Raw genomic sequence first — 18051 nt, forward strand, 5'->3', positions numbered from 1 at the left:
CTTGTCCAGGGTGACATAGCTAGTAAGTGTTTGAGGCTAGATTTGAACTCTGAAAGATGAGTCTTCCTGACTACAAGCCTGGCACGCTATCCACTGCACCACTTAGCTGCCTCTGAAGTGCCTTTTCAACTAGAGATATTGGATTCCTAAAGTTGTCAGCTATTAGCCCAATCAGAATTTTAAAAAAAACTGCACAAATTGCACAGTTAATGCAGAAAAGCATAGTTTTGATAACAGTCTTCTTGAAGTTAGAAGATATGCGTTTGAATCCCAGCACACCATTTAATATCTGAATGGCCACGGGCAAGTCCCTTCATCTCTCTCTGGTTTCCTTATCTCTATGGTGTAGATAAGGTTACTTGCATTATCTCCCTTACAGGGTTGTTGTGAAGATCAAAGGATAAAACCTTTTCAAAGCTTTTTATAACCATAAGGCACTTCAAGGATCATTAATATTAGAAGGTCTTACGGGCAAGAGAATTGGTACTACTACGTAGAATTATTTTCTGGTACTATATGACAGTTAATTTCATACTGAATTAGAAAGGCAATTGCATCTATGGATATTGGCATTTCCAGTCATCACAGTGAATGTGTATATGTATATTTCTATGGAGTTTCCAATTATCACAGTGAGTGTGTATATGTGTATATCTATGGAGTTTCCAGTTATCACAGTGAGTGTGTATATGTGTATGTCTATGGAGTTTCCAGTTATCACAGTGAGTGTGTGTATGTGTGTATCTACAGAGTTTCCAGTTATCACAGTGACTGCGTATATGTGTATATTTAAGGAGTTTCCAGTTATCACAGTGAGTGTGTATATGTGTGTATCTACAGAGTTTCCAGTTATCACAGTGAGTGTGTATATGTGTGTATCTACAGAGTTTCCAGTTATCACAGTGACTGTGTATATGTGTATATTTAAGGAGTTTCCAGTTATCACAGTGAGTGTGTATATGTGTATATGTAAGGAGTTTCCAGTTATCACAGTGAGTGTGTTTATGTGTATATCTATGGAGTTTCCAATTATCACAGTGATTGTATATATGTGCATTTCTATGGAGTTTCCAGCTATCATAGTGAGTGTGTATATGTGCATTTCTATAGAGTTTCCAGTTATCACAATGAGTGTGTTTATGTGTATTTCTACTGATAATAAATCACGCATGTATACAACTAGGCATGCCAGAAACTAATCTAAGTTTACTTTAATTTTATTTCAAAATAAAATAGGAACCAATAGAAGACAGAAGCCTTTTTTTTAAATACATGAGCACATGCTAATATTTTCCTAGAGTTAAGAAGTGGTTTTAATACTACTCTGAGGAACATTGAACAGAATTATGTCTGTGGTTGCACTTGCCAAGGAATCTTGGGCTACCTTAACTTGGGAAACTTCTCATTGGAAGAGAGAGGTTTTAAAGCTGCTTTTGCTTTATGGAATCAATTGCCTTTTTGCAATCAACAAAATATAAACCCAGTGGGAGCTTATATTCTTTTCACCTTTTAGTCAATTGTGTGACCATAAATGCAGTCTGCTACAGAAAATCATTTGCAAAAGCCCGTCTATCTCCTTCTCAGGTTTTTATCAGCGATCCCCTTGATGGATGCTACCTTTTACCTCTGTTGAAGTAGTATTATTTTCCTCCATTTTTCCAGGGTTTTGTGTTGTCATTGGTGTTCTCCCTCCCTGTAATCTCTTGTAGAATGAGCCTTAATTCAGGGGTACTTAACCTAGGGCACACAGACCTCCCAAGGGATCCATGGATACATTTCAAGGGGTCTGTAAACTTGAATAGAAAAAAATATATCTTTCTTTTCATTAACCTTTAATTGAAATTTAGTATTTCCTTCAATAATTTAAAAACATTATTATGAAAAGAGAGTCCATGGGCTTCACCAGATTGCCAAAGGGGTCCATGAGACACCAAAGATTAAGAAATCTCGTCTTAGTTCTTTCCAGACTGGTTCACATACAACTTGTTTTTATTGGTGTGTATGTGCTCAGGTCTAATCACTCCTCCTGATCTCATTTTTACCTTCTCATAGTAGAACATTAGGGAGTGAAATGTTCTAAACAACTATAGGTGGCAAAGTGGATAGTGCACAGGGTTTGAATTCAGGAAAATCTGAGCTTGAATCCTGCCTAGATGGGTGACTCAGGGCAAGACTCTATGCCTCAGTTTCTTCATCTTGTAAAAGGGGATGATAATAGCACCTACCTCACTGGGTTGTTGTGAGGATCAGATGAGTTAGCATAGGTAAAGCATTTTGCAAAGCCTTATTTTTAGGGTACCAATGTGGTTGTTCTGCCATTATTCATGATGAAAATAAATTGTTGGAATATGACTGTGCTGTAAGAAATTATGAATATGATGAATAGCATGTGAAGATTTACATAAACTGATACAGAGTGAATTAAGCCAAGACCAGGGGCAAAAACATACATAATGATTACAAAAATGTAAATGGAAAGAACAACCACACACATAACAAAATCAAAAATGAATGTTGTAAAATGACAAATTTTACATAGCTCAAAAGAAGGACATGAGAAAACAAACACTCCCACCTTGCAGAGGTGGGAAGTTTGTAAGTGTAGCACTTTGTACATATTTTCAGATTTTTGATGTATTAATCAGTCTAACTTTTCCTCTTCTTTTTCATTTTTTTTTGTCTTTAAAAATACTATTTATCATATAGGACAGTCTTCTACAAGGGGTAGAAGAAAGGATACTAGGGAAAACTATAGTGATATAAAAGATATCAATAAAAACTTGTTTTTTAAAAAAAGAAAATAAATTATTATAGAAACATTGACAAATCTGTCTTTGTTTCAATCTATTTGACATCCTTCTTCTAGCTGTACCTATGAAGATAATTGGAAAGCTTGGGTCTTTTAAATGCCCTGAAAGGTCACATTATAGAGGATATCCAATTCATGGTCCAAATTTTGGAGGGATTTCCAAGAGATGATTAAGTCCACCAGATGTTCTGATTTGCAGTAGGTTTTATATCAAACTTTAGCTCACAGGTTTGGTTATCAGAGGAACTGGGCTCAAATCCCACCTCCAATACTCATTAACTATGTGATCTCTGCTTAGTTGCTTAACTTCTCTGGGGGTCATTTGCCTCATCTATAAAATGAGGGAATTAGACTAGATGAGAATGAGGTGCCTTGTGAGGCGTCTTGAAGTTCTGTATTTACAACCCTATAAAATGATTCAAAAAAGAATGTCCTGATAATCCACACAAGAAAAACTACTCGAATCCTCAAATACATGAATGAATCCATGATCTCACCAATAGAGGTGTTTCTCTGATGATACACATCACAACCCATCCATACCTGTCCATCCTCTGTCACCCTCGTCTACGTCCTCCCATAAGGTCACCACAGGGAGTTCATCCCTGGAGTTCTCTTGACATTATAACCATACCAGTGGAGCATGTGGGCTATCCATCAGTTATTGATCCCTCTCACCACATGAATGGTCCACCATCTTTTTCAATGATAAATTTCTCTTCTGACCTCCTTTATTATGCTTTGCCTTCATCATTTCTTGTTCACAATGTTCAATTCAATGAAATTCAATGAGCATTTACTAAGTTCCTATTATGTTCCAGGAACTATTCTAAACACTAGAGATACAAATCATTTTTTTTTTAAAAAAAGACATTTACTGCCCTCGAGCAGTTTACAATCTAATAGAAAAAGACAGCATACAAAAAGATGATGGAAAAGTAGGGGAAGCCTCCAGAGTATATCCATCTGGAGGTGGGACTGAGGGACATTGGAGTTCAAACCAAGCAGAGTTACTAATGAAAATGAAGAATTAGTTGGAAAGGTCAGATCTCAGCTCTCTATGAAGGAAAACTTTTAATGACCCCGAGTTCCTTAAAACAAAGGTCAATTTTTTCAATATGAAATTCTTCTAGGATTAATGCATGGTGGTGCATTAGGAAACAATATAGGCTCTGAAGAGTTGAAATTTATCACCCCTCTCCCCAGAAAGTAATGCAAAGGTGTGTGGTAGGCATGACTGTCTGTCATACACTTGCTTAATAAATGCTTATTGATGTTATATTATGCCACTGGAGAATTTTGTTGAAAAAAATCAACATGATTGATTCTTTGTTCGTTCCAATAAGTAGTATACAACCTAACCTAAACTTTGTTAAATACTAGACAAAATAATTTTTAAAATGATTTCTAGTTTCATTTTTCAAGATGTCCTAAACTTTTCAAAAGTCTCAAACTGTTTTTTCCCACTACCATGAGATGTTACTTCCCATCTTAATTGGATATAAGAGACTTCTTTCTGTTGCAAATAATCCTCAGATAACAAAGACCTTCTATTTAAAAAAGAAAGTAAGCATAATAGTGACTAGCTATTGATATTTCTTGGTTATTTTTGGGGGGAAGGCTATCATAAAGGCCAATATTTTTTCCATGCCTTTAATATTTTCTCCTGTCAGATATTTTGAGAATCAGTCTCTCAAAGCCTTTGATACTGTCATTTATAGTATATACCTCTCCATGTTTAGATGCTTTTTAAAAAACTTTTATTCTTTTTAGTGACAATTCCATCTCTTCTAAAAGTATATTTGGGACTTTGATGTTAGATTCCAAACATTGTGGTTATACCATCCTTGATATTTCAAAGTGTCCATTGTGTCTACACACATATATTTATGTATATATGTATGTATTATATATACCCTATGATATGCTATATAAAATGTAAAATATATATATGTATATATTTGTAAATCTTTTCATCTTTCCTCTGTTTATTTTTCTTTTTCCAGTTTCTTCCTTAGGTCTTTTCCAAACTTTCCTTAAGCTGTATTTTTTCTTCTACTCTTCCAACAGGTTTATGAGGTCATACTGCAATTAATCTTCCATCATCCTTTTCCAAAGCATTTTACATAGTTTACATTCTTTCATGTTGCCATTAGCTACCATATTGTTCTAGTGGGCAACAAATTCAAGTCCTTGTTAACTGAGGCCATTATTAGGCTCTTTTGGTCCCTTGTTATAGCAATTGATTTATATTAGTTAAACTTTTGCCTAAAATTGGTATTATCAGTATTAGCGTCCTTTCTTTTGTCCATTTTCCATTTTGTAACGTCAAAAATTGTTTCGATAAGTCATGTTGGAGTTATTTAATTATATCATATATTTTAATCATTTTTGTTATTTCTTTCATCTTTGTATTAATTTTTATCTTTGCTCTAACAATCAGTGATATATTTGTACACAGATAGCTAATTCCTGTATACTCCTAAATCAATAAGGAATGAATTCCTGTCCACTACAATAAAATTGGTTTCATTTTTTGTGATCCTATATAATATTTGTTATGTCCAATATCATTTTTTTCTTTTTGTAAAGAAAGGGTTTCTAATATATCAGTATGAGACTTCTATGTAGTCTAAAAGCCTTTGGTCTCCCTTAATACTTATTCCTGAACCATATTTTCCTAAAATATCTTTCACCATTCTCATCTATTCCCTTCTTTGCAGTGAATTCATTGAGGGTCAAATTGTAAGATGATTTAATTTTTAGTACATTATCAAGATTTTCATAAAATTTCTTTATCCACTACAATAAATGTCGATACATAAAATGCAATTATTTTTATGGGGATCTTTTTTTGCAAATAGTTATGAGCACTGCAGTATGAAATGGCCAAATACACCATGAAATGAGGTTTTTAGTTGCCTTTGGAAACACAATTAGACTAACTCCACCAACTCCTTTATTTGCCTTAAGGGAAAAAAAAAACAACCATGAGCCATCCTTCCTTTTAGTTTCAATTTCCTTCTGGCTTCTGGTTTCATTTATAGCAAGAACCACAAATTGATAGAATTCAGTTCTTCCCAAATGGCAGGTTCACTTGTTGCTCATCTGACACATTTCACAATTAGAGTACCAACAGCCATTTAATGTTCATAGGTCTAAAAACTGTGATTCTTAGCACCCTCTGCTGACTTTATCACCACTCTGCTACTGTTGCTGAGGAAATAAATAAGTGCCACATGGGACTAAGAGACACCTTGGATTTGTCTTTGATTCATGGGTTGTTATAGCCAAAGAATTCGTCACTAGGTCACCAGACTGCCGGTGATGAGTATCTCTTACTTAGCTAGTCTGGCCCTAAGAAAGCAGAAATATTTGCCAGGATCCTACTTGAAGCTTTGCCAAAATATTACAATATACTATAGCTTATTCTTTGCAGGCATAGCCTTTAAGACTCAGGTTCACCTCCATAACCATGCCTATTATTCAGGCTACACACATGTGGTTGTAAGGTCAATTCACTGAATGACTACCAAAATGTGTATGTGTGTGTGTGTGTGTGTGTGTGTGTGCATGTGCATGTGTGTATGTATATGTGTGGAGAGAGACAGAGAGAGAGACAGAGACAGAGACAGAGAGACAGAAACAATAGACACTATAGATGTAAAGTGAGTTCAGCCCACAATTTAAAGGGAAGAATTGAACAGATTTGGTTTTATTTGGGAAATTACACTGTATTTTTAGTGATCCCAACCCGACCCCAACACAAAAATCTATCCTTTTAATATGAATGTTCTCCCCATGATGTTTTATGATTATGAATCTTCTAATATCATAATGTCTAAGGAATCAAAATGTCAGATGACTCAAAGGGCAGTGGATAGATGACTTTTGGACAGAAGTGAGTTGCACCATATTTCCAACAATGTAGAAGAAATGTCCCTTTGTAGTGGAACTACACGGATGTGGACAAGAATCATGTGGGATCATAAGATATGGATGGTTTGCAATCTACACCAATGGAGGGAATTTCCCATTAATGATATCAATGATCCATTGAACATAAGCAAAGAAAAATTACCATGAAGATTCCAAGTTTGAAAATACTGATTAAAAACAGTATTGGAGAATATAATAAAATATAAAATGCTTGACTGAAGTAAAGAGAATTAAATTTCCCAAAATATCTGGGCTCAGAGTACAAATGGTCATTGATGGAGGTTAAGGACTGACTTCTGGGAGAATAAATGAGGAATGGAGGCCTCTTACAGTTGTGTGACTATGGCGAATAATGTTCCAAGAGGAGCAGCAGAAATAGCAGGAGTTTTTGCAGTTGGACTAAATTGAGAGGCTGAAGAAGATGAAGGCAATGAGACAACTTGGCTGTGGAAAAGCAGCAAATGGCTGCCACCAATAAGAGAAGTGAATAGGGCCTGAGACAAGTCACGTAAGAAGCCGTGTAGAGACAGTGGTAGTCAATCGGTGCCCTGTGAACTCAGTCTTTCGTTGAGGTTAAAGTCAGCTAGTAACAACACAGGAACATAGTCACATCACTGAGATTTCACCCGTGCCTTACCTGTCAAAGCTTTGAGTGCTAGATAAATTAATTTCCCAAATTACTTGGGGTAGTGGGAGGTGGCAAGAGGAGAAGGAATTAGATTGTACCTATTTAGAAAAAATGCAGGCTGCTACTCTTTACATTGATTTACTAGTCACCTCTGTGCTGTGCTGATGCCTTACTGTTTCAGTTGCCTTGGTTAGTTAGTGTGATGGATAACTGAATCCCCAGCCTGGAATTAACTTCTGAAGTTCCCAGTTTGTTTGTTTGTTTTAACTGAATGAGGACAATAGATAAGATAACATTGAAAATCTCCCTTGATTTGAACTTTTACCCAAGATGTTACAGAGCTGATTGTATATGAGCTTAAAGACAACAGAGGAGGAGGAGGAGGAGGAGGAGGAGGAGGAGGAGGGTTTTTTTTTATCAGAAACAGTTTGGAAAATTTATTAGTTTAAATTATTTCAACTTTCTAAGCCTCAGTTTCCTCATCTGTAAAACGAAGAAGTATAACAGCCCTCTGAAGTCCCTTCCAGTTCTAACTTGACAATTCCATGAAATTATAATATTATATTATGTTACTATAAGTATTTATTATAGAGTATATTATAATCTATGGTTCTATGAAATTATACTAAAGTAATGTCTACTTACATCGATGAATTGGGCAGTTAATAAGGTTTACTAAGAGTCAATTCAGTCAAACACCTTGTTAGTCACTAAGCTAGTAACCAGTCAGTTGGATCCAAAGAGTCAGGCTCTTTGGGCTTGTAGATAAAGCCCACCTTTTGTAGTAAATGAAGTCTAAAGCTATAATACTGATTTTCCCTGAGAATATAAGCTGGAACTAGAAGGGACTTCCTATGGAACAAGTCATACCATCAAAGATATAGCAGAGAATATCTGGAGTTGCTAATGGATTCTATCCTCTCAGCTTTTGAGATAAGAAAGCTGCACAGTAGCCACATACTATAGAAAATTTCCCAGGGAGTCCATCTTCTGCCTACTTACTAAAAAGGATTCATTTCACAAGCAGCACTGAAGGCAACCAACCACAAGGCGACAAGCAGTTAAGTGTAAGGCTACCTGCTAAGTGGAGAACAGTATCTGAAGCTCTTTGTAAAAGAGAACAGTCAAATCCATGCACCAACCAAGTAGCTTAATGTTCCTTGAGTTTCTATGAGTTTAAACCTAGTATTAATGTACCACTTTGGGCAAGTGTTGACTATGCATTTTGATTTACTACTGGCATAAAAGACATCATCAGAGAGCTGTATGACTGGTACCCATGTAACGCCAAGAGACTTCCAGCAAGACTCTCAGAATGTTGCACGCTCCCATAGGGAGGATTTACAAAAGGACATTGGCAAAGATGAAGAAAAGGGATGGTTCAGTTGTCATCTTCACCACTGGATGAGATGATGGATTAACTAAAGAATCAAAATAATTTGATCAAAGATCAGATTCACTAAGGAAGACAAAGAGTTCAAGATGGCCATGACTGTGAGCAAGGTGGAGGCTAAATTGTGGAAATGGTGAGTTTTGAGATTAGGCCTGCCTCCTACTTAGTCTTCTCTTTCCCCTAGGCATCTGTGTATTCATGGTGCCTCCTTCACACTTTAGCCCAGGTCACATATTATGAAAACATGGAATAGGCAGCCACTCATTATATATAATAAGTTTTGAGTGGAGCGCCACTTCAATATGTCCCAAATATTAACCCCACACCCCTACCACCTTTGAGTCTTGGAAAGTCAGGACCTGAGGCATCATTGTATAGTAGATAGAGGACCAGTCATGGAATTAAGATGATCTGGGTTTACTTCTCCACACCAATCCCCCAACAAATGGGGCTTTACCTGAGCATTAAAAACCCCACAAAGACCAGGTAAAGGAAAATTTTGCCCATAGCCTTTGGAAGAAAGAAGAAGGAGCTTCCAGCAGTTGCTAGAATATAGGGACTTATTTCAGAAATCTATGATGGCTCCAAGTTTCAGTCTCCTCACCCATAATATGGAGATAATAACTATAGTACCTACTTTATAGGTTTGATGTCAGGTTCATATGAAATAATGAACGTAAAGTGCTTGGCAAGCTTTAAATGTCATTAAATTCTCTTCTAATGTGGGGAGTCAACACATTGTCAGACATGTTGTAGCATGGATTTCTTACCTGTATGGGTTGAAATAGATAACCAGTGAGGTTCCTTCTAACTCTCAAAGTCTGTGATTCTGTGTGTTATACAGGGGAGTAGGGGTCAAGGAAGAGAGTGTTGATCCAGGCAGCCACAGGAATTATGAGTGGAACAACGGGGTAGTCAATTACTACATCCTGCCAGGAGCAAAGGTAAATGGTACTATGTCACCATGCCTCAGCTGCCTCCTGATTCTACTCCTCTGGGCCCATTTTCCCACCGTCAATCCTTCCCACAACCTCCATTTTGAGGAAGTGCCCCAGACCAGCTATCCTTCATTTTCTGTACTATATCACCATGCTCCATTAGGGTACTTCTTCCTCTTCTCTTCCCCCATTTTTCAGCTCCTCTATTATGTATTGTCATCCCTCATTAGAATGTAAGCTTTCTAGGAACAAGGGCTGTCTGTCTTTTTGCTTATAGTTGTATTTCCAGTGTTTAATGTAGGTGCGTGGCACATAGTAAGTGCTTAATGAATATTTGCTGACTAACTAGTATTGATTTGATTACTGTTTTCAGAGCAAGAGGAAGAAAGTGGAGGAGGAGGGGAAGTATGTACATGGGGAGATAGCAATATATCTAGGTAGGCTCAGGTTTCCAAGTGGATGACTAGATGGGATATGAAGCCCAATGTGGGCTATATACAAATAATGGGTTAAGGATGTTGGTACTCACCAATCAAGTCAGTTCAGCCCCAGGGCAGAATTCTAAAGCTGAGTAGGGGGCCAACTCCTCCAGGGGAAGGGGGTATAAGCTCTGCAGGTTTAGTCCAGAGGATGCTTCTTCAGGTCAACAGAAAGGGCACAATAGTAGGGTAACTGGCATAGTAGTTTCTCTGTGGGTGAACTCTTTAGTATGAAGACTCCTTCCAACAATGATGATCAGCAATTCATCTATTACTTCTAGTTCTAGAGAGAGTTGGTTGGGGCACTAAGAAATGAAGCGATCTGACTAGGACCACATAGTCAGCATGTGTTAGACACAGGACCTGAACCCAAGTTTTCCTGACTCCATGATCAGCTACTATGATATATCTCGATTATATGCTAATGGAGATATTAGAGAACTTGCCTCAGGGTCAGAAAAATCTGAGTTGAAGTCCAACTTCTGACTCTACCTACCTGTGTGACTTTGACATAGTCACCTAAGTTCCCCGGGCCTCAGTTTCCTCATCCGCAAAATTAGGAGGTTAGATTAGATGGCATTTGAGGTCCCTTCCAGTTCACGTACTGTGATCCTATGACATCCTGGTTGTGTGACCCTAGGCAAATCATTAGACCTCTCCGTTCCCTGGACAGCCTTCTAAGATTATCATCGGCAGAGGATATTCTGGCTTGTCCTGGTAGAGGTTGAAAGAGTTTCCTCTTTGGGACATCTCTCCATCAATGAAATAAGAGGTCTGTACCACACCCCAAAGTGTCGTCGTCATCATCATCATCATCATCATCATCAGTATCGACATCATAATTATTACAAGGTGATATATTTTTCTGAAGTCAGCAAGCATTTATTAAGCACTTACGGTGTGCCAGGCACTATCTCTCCACTATTTGCAAACTCTTTTTTATTCCCTTGGTCAAGTAATTTAACCTTTTGAGGAATCAGTTTCCTGGTCTTTAAAGTGAAGATGGACTACATGGTCTCTAATGCCCCTTCTAACTCTCTATCTATCGCCCTGTGATCAACCACTACTGAACCAGTTCTACTGAAGCTTGAGACGTAGCTTCCCCCTCCCTACTTCCTTTCCAATCCCAGAGTCCTCAGGTCACTCAGTGGGTGTCCTTAGTCTGCAATGTTAATTCCTTGGGATTCCCTCTCTACTATTCTTTCTGAAAGAAAAGGAGGGAAGAAAGCGACTAATTTCATAACTATCAGCTGGTGAAAACTTCACATTTGCTCATTGAGTAGAAGCTATTAGTGTCCTTTTGGTATAGGTAGGAGATAGATGTCACTGATTTGTACATCCTGCAAAGGAAATATTGGTTCTCTCCCTGAAAGCCTTACCAGCTTCCTGATAGAAAAAGACTTGTGACATTTTTCCCCCTCCCTATGTGCTATTTGGGCTTAGGAAAAGAAAAGATACTGAGCAGTGCAAATAAGTATTATCAATTGTGCCAGGCCTATTTCCCTTTAAAAGGACATCAGTGCTCAAAAAGCATATGCTCAGACGACATCTCTTCCTTTTCTTATCATGTATTAACCAAAGGGATAGGATCCTGGTCTCCTGGAGCTGAAAGAAATGTTAAGATGGAAAGCACTAAAGAGAACACTAAAATCCTTTGAAGAAGTGGCTGGCAATGAGGATGGTGGAATGATTTTTAAGGCAGGCGGAACTTTTCACAGCAGGGGATCCAAGTCTTCTGGATGCCATCATCTATATAAACCTTGAAGGAGAGAAACAATGCTGATGAAGAATTGTTATGATGTCACCATTTCTGTGAAAGGAAATAGAAAACACCATGCAAAGCTGAGTCCAGTGAGAACCAGAGTTGCCCAGACAATCAAGTTAGAAATGCCTTCTCCACTGCCCTGATTTAAATGTGGCTTCTAAGATTGATGAACTTTTCATTTAAGGTAGCAGAAAAAGACATTTAGTTACAACCTCAGTTTCATTTAATTGTGTGGTTTATATTATGAATCATAGGATAAGAGGACCATACATTTGGAGCTGAAAGGAGACTTGGAAGCCATCTCGTTCAATCACCTCATTTTACAGATGAGGAAAGTGAGACCTAGGGAGATAAAGTTTGCCCGAGGTTAGTCAACTAGTAAGTGTTACGGCTAGGATAAGAATTCAGGTCCTCTCACCCTAAATCACTGTATCATACTAATCAATCAAACAACAAGCAATGATTAAATGCCTTTTATGTGCCAAGCACCATGTGAGGAATGAAGGAAGGGAGGAAGGAAGGAAGGAAGGAAGGAAGGAAGGAAGGAAGGAAGGAAGGAGGGAGGGAAGGAAGGAAGGAAAGAAAGAAACAACCCTTATTCTCAAAGTACTTCAACATTTTTAAGTGCCAGGCCCAGTGTTACTAATTCTCATTAATGGTATATGGCAAATAGTATATGGCAAAATACTCTACAGTATTTTGGAGTTAGTGATAATTTTAGTTGAGTTAACCTAAAATTTGTCTTTATGCTACATGTGAAGAAAGGCTTTTTCCTTAAGTAAATTAACATAAACATGATCGCCCAGAGAATGTTTAACCTAATTACTATAGGTATGGATTTCACTCATTATTTATGTTCAAATGATTCTACAAATTAAAACTACTTTCATTTATTCATGAAAGAAGGCCCAACAAATCCTCTAACTTGGGAAGGAAAAAAAAAACAAACTTAGGTAGGACTTTAAATGGAGATGATTCTAGTCAAAATCCCTAATTACACAAATGAGGAAAATGAGGCCTAACAAAGGAATTTTTCCAAGGAGTTCCAACTAAGTACTGGCAAAACAGGGATGAGAACCAAGGCAGTCTTCTCTCTCTCAAGCCTTCAGTCTTTCTGCTGTCTGTTTCAAGCCTAAGTCATCATAGGCCAATGCTTCTTATCTGAGCAGATCTCTAGTGTCCAAAGACATCTAGATCTACCTTCAGTAAAGATGTTGGGGTAGGAGAGGATGGGCAAGGTGGAGTGTGGGATATAAGAGCCTTCAATGTTCACAAGCATTTTTCTGAACACAAAAATAAAGCTGACTAAGCCTAAATTTCTTGTCAGAAACAGCAGCTTCGAAAGTGAATGAAACCATCTTTTTCAGGCATCATTAACTAGACTGCTGTTGAGTGTTTGCTGGGCACTTACAGCAGAAGACACTGTGCTGGATATATAAGAAAATCCACTTCTTTCCTCTACAAGTCTATATTCTAGAAAAAAAGGAAGGATATCTATTAATGTTTTTCTAATCCCATCTCATAGATACAGTAGAGTTGTCACTAGTAATTCTAGTGCCTGGGACAATTCTGAGGATGAGGTGAAACCTTGGAGAGAGATATCCTTGGGATTTTGTGTAGGACACTCCAGGATATTGCCCCACAGGACTTGTAAGCAGAGATAGATCCAGAGGCTATCACTAGGGAGATACCCACCTGGAAGCATGGCATGTTTGAACCAGGTAAGAATACATTATAGGTAAAGAAAGATTTCTGGCCACACACTTGGCTGGTGGTTTGAACCAGTCTTTGCCTTTCATTGTGGTTGAGGTACAGATTTCAGTACTCTCCAGTTGAGTGCAGTTGTGCTGGGAGAGGGGGTGCTTTCCTGAAAATATAATTCATACCTCCACACCCCTAAAATCCCAAAGTAGGAGGAAGGTAGGCCAGGAGGATAGCACTAGAAGAAGGGCATGGTGGTCTGCAACTTCAACCCTAGGGTGCAAGAACATTCCTGTGGAAAATCTAATGGCCACTAGGACCTAGAAGAAGGGCAGGATGGTGATAGGAACACTGGAAATTGGAGACCCAAGGTTGGGTGAAGGAGTGCAGGTGGCTAGGTCAAGGATACATGGTCCCATCCTGGAAGAACCAACAAGCATGGAAGAACCATCAGGGAGATAAAAGTATATACCACCTACATCAAATACCCTGGGGCAAAGCCTCAGTTACTAAACCCCTGGTTATAGTTCTGACTCACGTAGTGCCAGAGTTGAAAGGACCCATAGAGATCAACTGTATGTACATGATCTAATTTGATTCTCACAGTGATCATGTGAATTAGATGTCATTATTGTCTCCATTTTACCAATGAGGAAACTGAGGCCCAGAGAAATTACAGGACTGCAAATTTAGAGCTAGGAGGACACAAACATGTCATGTACTCCAGTTTGACAGAGGAGGTGAATGAGGTCCAGAAAGATGACATGTGAGGTGCCCAAGTGAGCTAGTAACTCTCTAGTAACACAATAACAAGGACACGCAAACCTTCGCAAAAAGATTTTCCTTCACCACCAAAAAAGGTACCTTGTCTTCACTTGGTAAGATAACAATTCAAAAGAAGGAATTCCATGTGAATCCAGAGTTATTGTCATCTATCTCTGCTTTCTCAATGACCTTCACTCTTTAGATAAAAGGCAGGGAGGAGCCTCCACTCACACCCTTACACAAAAGAGGAAATCAGTAAAATAAATTTTAAAAGTAAATTATTTTGCTCTGGGATCTCAGAACACTCTCAATTGCTATTTCATCAAAATCCAGTTCTGGGAGAAAGCAAATGGTTTTCTTCCTCAGGGACTGCATCCTTTTAGACTAACATGTTCACCTTCAACCCCAAGCAGATTACAAAAATATCTAACTGGTGGGATTTCTTTGAACCTCCTAACATGTTTGTAAAGAAAAAGGGGAAAAATCATCTCTGATTGTTCAGATGTAGCTCCTTGAGCTTAGCAAGGTTAAACAACTTGTTGGAGATCCAACAGACGTCCTGTGGAGGGCTCAAAACCAGAATCTAGCTCCCCGGATGTTCAGAGGATGGCAATAGCAGTGATGTTAGCAGTGATGTGGGAGCTTCTCTTTGACAGACTATAAAGGATTCTGACACATAAAGGATGTAAGTTGTTTCTGGACAGTGAGTCTTTTCTTCTGTCTCCTCCCCATGCTGTTTCTTCCTCCCTCACAGTCTCGTCTTTGAACTTACACCAATGATACAAACATATGAAAGGTTAAATAGCAACTGTTATATTTGTGAAAATTCTCTCAGCTATTTTCCCCCTTCTTTTGAAGGTGCTGCCTATTGGCTGTGTTTCAAAGCTTTTCCATTTCAGGAAACAGACTTGCTCCCTCTCAGAAACCACATTCATTTACCTGACTGTTGTTGTTCATTAGGAAAGAGATGCTCCCAAGTAATTAAACTCATGTTTGGTAAGTTTCCACTATGGCTAAAGATTTCCACCCACCACTTCCTGTGGGGACAAATGGAATTGTACTCAGTGAAAATGACTGTGTTTAGACCTTTATGTCATTCTTACTGATAACACTCAGACTAAGTTTATATCTTCCTACCTTCCTTATAGCTGACATTTATATGACACTCTAAGGCTTTCAAAGCACTTTACGTACACAATCTTATTTGATTCTCACAATGACAATTTGAGATAGATGCTATTATTATCTCCGTTTCACAGATGAGGAAACCAGCCTAGAGGAATCATAGGATCATTGATACAGAGATGGAAGGAACAAAGAGGTATTTTAGTGCAACCTTCACGTTTTATTTGAGGAAAACAAGGCCCAAATAGATGAAATAAAGTAAAATCATCAACCATTTATTAAAAACCGCTATTTGACAGGCACTAAACCTTACGCTGGGAACACAAAACAGAAACAAAATGAAAGACAACCCCTGTCTTCAAGGAGCTTATATTCTAATGGCAGAAGACAACACATAAAAGGAAGCTAAACAAGCTTGGGGGTAGAGGTGGGAGAGGTAACCTTATGTGGGGGGACTGATTGAGAAAGAGTGAAGAGAGCAAAGGAATAAAGGAATGGGAAATGAAGAGATGGCTGGTCTGGGAACCCTACTTAAATGGAGGTGTGAGGAGGGGCCCTCCAGACAGAGAGGTCTCAGGTGAAGAGGGCATTGATGAAGTGTTCAGAATCCAATCCAGAATTCTTTCCACTGCACTATGCTCATTGCACAATATAAATCACTTTTCTCCACAAATTAAAGAAGACAACTTGTCAACAGGTCATTCATTATCTTTGTGAGGGGGAAAAAGGAACCAGTTGGGTCACATAGATAATGAGTGTCTGAGATGGGATTCTAACTTCAGGTGGGCGAAAACTCATTTCATCTATCCATCCCTTCTAACTATCATCCTCTTACTTTCTTCTTAACTCTGTAGTATGGCTTCTGACCTCATCATCACCCGAAACTATATTCTCCAAAGTTGCTAATGATCCCTCAAATGTCAAATCTAATGGCCTTTTCTCAATCCTCATCCTTCTTGACCTCTCTGAAGCCTTCAATTCTGTCAATCACTCTTTTCTCCTTGATACTCTCTTCCCTCTGTTTTTGTGACATTGCTTTCCTCTGTTCTGGATGAGCACTTCTCGGTCTCATGTTCAAAGGACCCTTTAGGTCCTTAAGGGCAGGAACTATTTTTACCTCTGTTTATATCTCCAGCACTTAGAACAGTGCTTGGCACACAGTTGGTATCTAATAAATGCTTGTTGATTTATTGACTTGACCATGTCTTCTTGACTCCAAGTTCAATGTTCCATCCACTGAGACATTCTGCTTTCTCCTAAAGTACAACATGCCCTAATAATACTGATAATAATAGTATGTTTATATCACACTTTATGGCTTGCAAAGAACCTTACATGTCTTATCTCATTTGAGCCTGGCCACAAATACTGTGGAGAAAATTATTAACCCTCATTTTGCTGATGAGAAAACAGAGACCCAGCTAGGTCATAGATCACAGATTTAAAGCTGAGAGAGATCTTAAATACCATTTCATCCAGCTTCCTCATGTTGTGTAAAAAGAAACTGAGGACTCAAGAGCTTAAGCAACTTGAAACCCAGATTATTCTGGTGCTCAGTCATGAGCACTCACTCTATCCACTCATGCTGATAAACCATCATTACAGCTGACACATGCAAGATGTGTCTACTCATTATGGATACAATCTTTCAGGTACTAATCTAATGGATGCTCTTTCACTATGGACCCACAATACTAGACCCGCTATAATGTTCAAGAAGAGCCTTGCCTGTTGTGTTCCTTGTCTTCATTTCCATCCTAAATCACAGAGTAACTAACTTGATCTCATTATACTTATGGCCATGATTTTAGTGGAAAAGTGAACATACTGTGAATGGATCAAAGGAACAGAAAAGATTACTGGGAATGTGCCCATCTCCTTGTGCCCTCTTGTCATAACAAGACCATGTAATATGCATCTCAATTTCTTGTCTGACAGCAACCACAGGGAATTTGAATATTCTTCCTACTGTGTAGGAACCCAAGGAGGAATAAATTCTGTGGATTCTGTAATAGCTAGAACTAAAAAGTTACAGCATTTTAAATTTAAATGGCCCATACATTAAATTACGTCCAAACCACTGCTGAAACTCTCAAGATTTGGAAGCTCATCTTCCTTGGAGCAAAGACAACTTGGTCAAATGCTTTTGGATTTGAGTTTATTATTGTCACAGGCCATTAGGAAGAATGGGGCCTCATGGCTATACAGAAATACGAAAGAGATTTTTAAATAAGACATTATGGTAGGGGGAGGAGACTTTATAAAGCTTCACATTTGGAGATGTGTACATCTTAGTTTATAATAAACACTAGAGCGTAAACTAGGAGAAGAGATAACCAGTCCCTCAGAGAGTCTGGCTTTCAGCCTTCTGGGTATTGGGGAATAAGACAGACCTGGTCAAAGCAATAGAACTATTTGAGGGGAGAGGGGAGTCTAGGTGTTACTTCACCTGATGGCATCAGGACACTGTGGGAGTTATTTGCAATGACACCGTGGGGACAAAGTACCC

Source organism: Vombatus ursinus, unplaced genomic scaffold (assembly GCF_900497805.2).
Source record: "Vombatus ursinus unplaced genomic scaffold, bare-nosed wombat genome assembly UNPS02014773.1, whole genome shotgun sequence".
NCBI lineage: Eukaryota > Metazoa > Chordata > Mammalia > Diprotodontia > Vombatidae > Vombatus > Vombatus ursinus.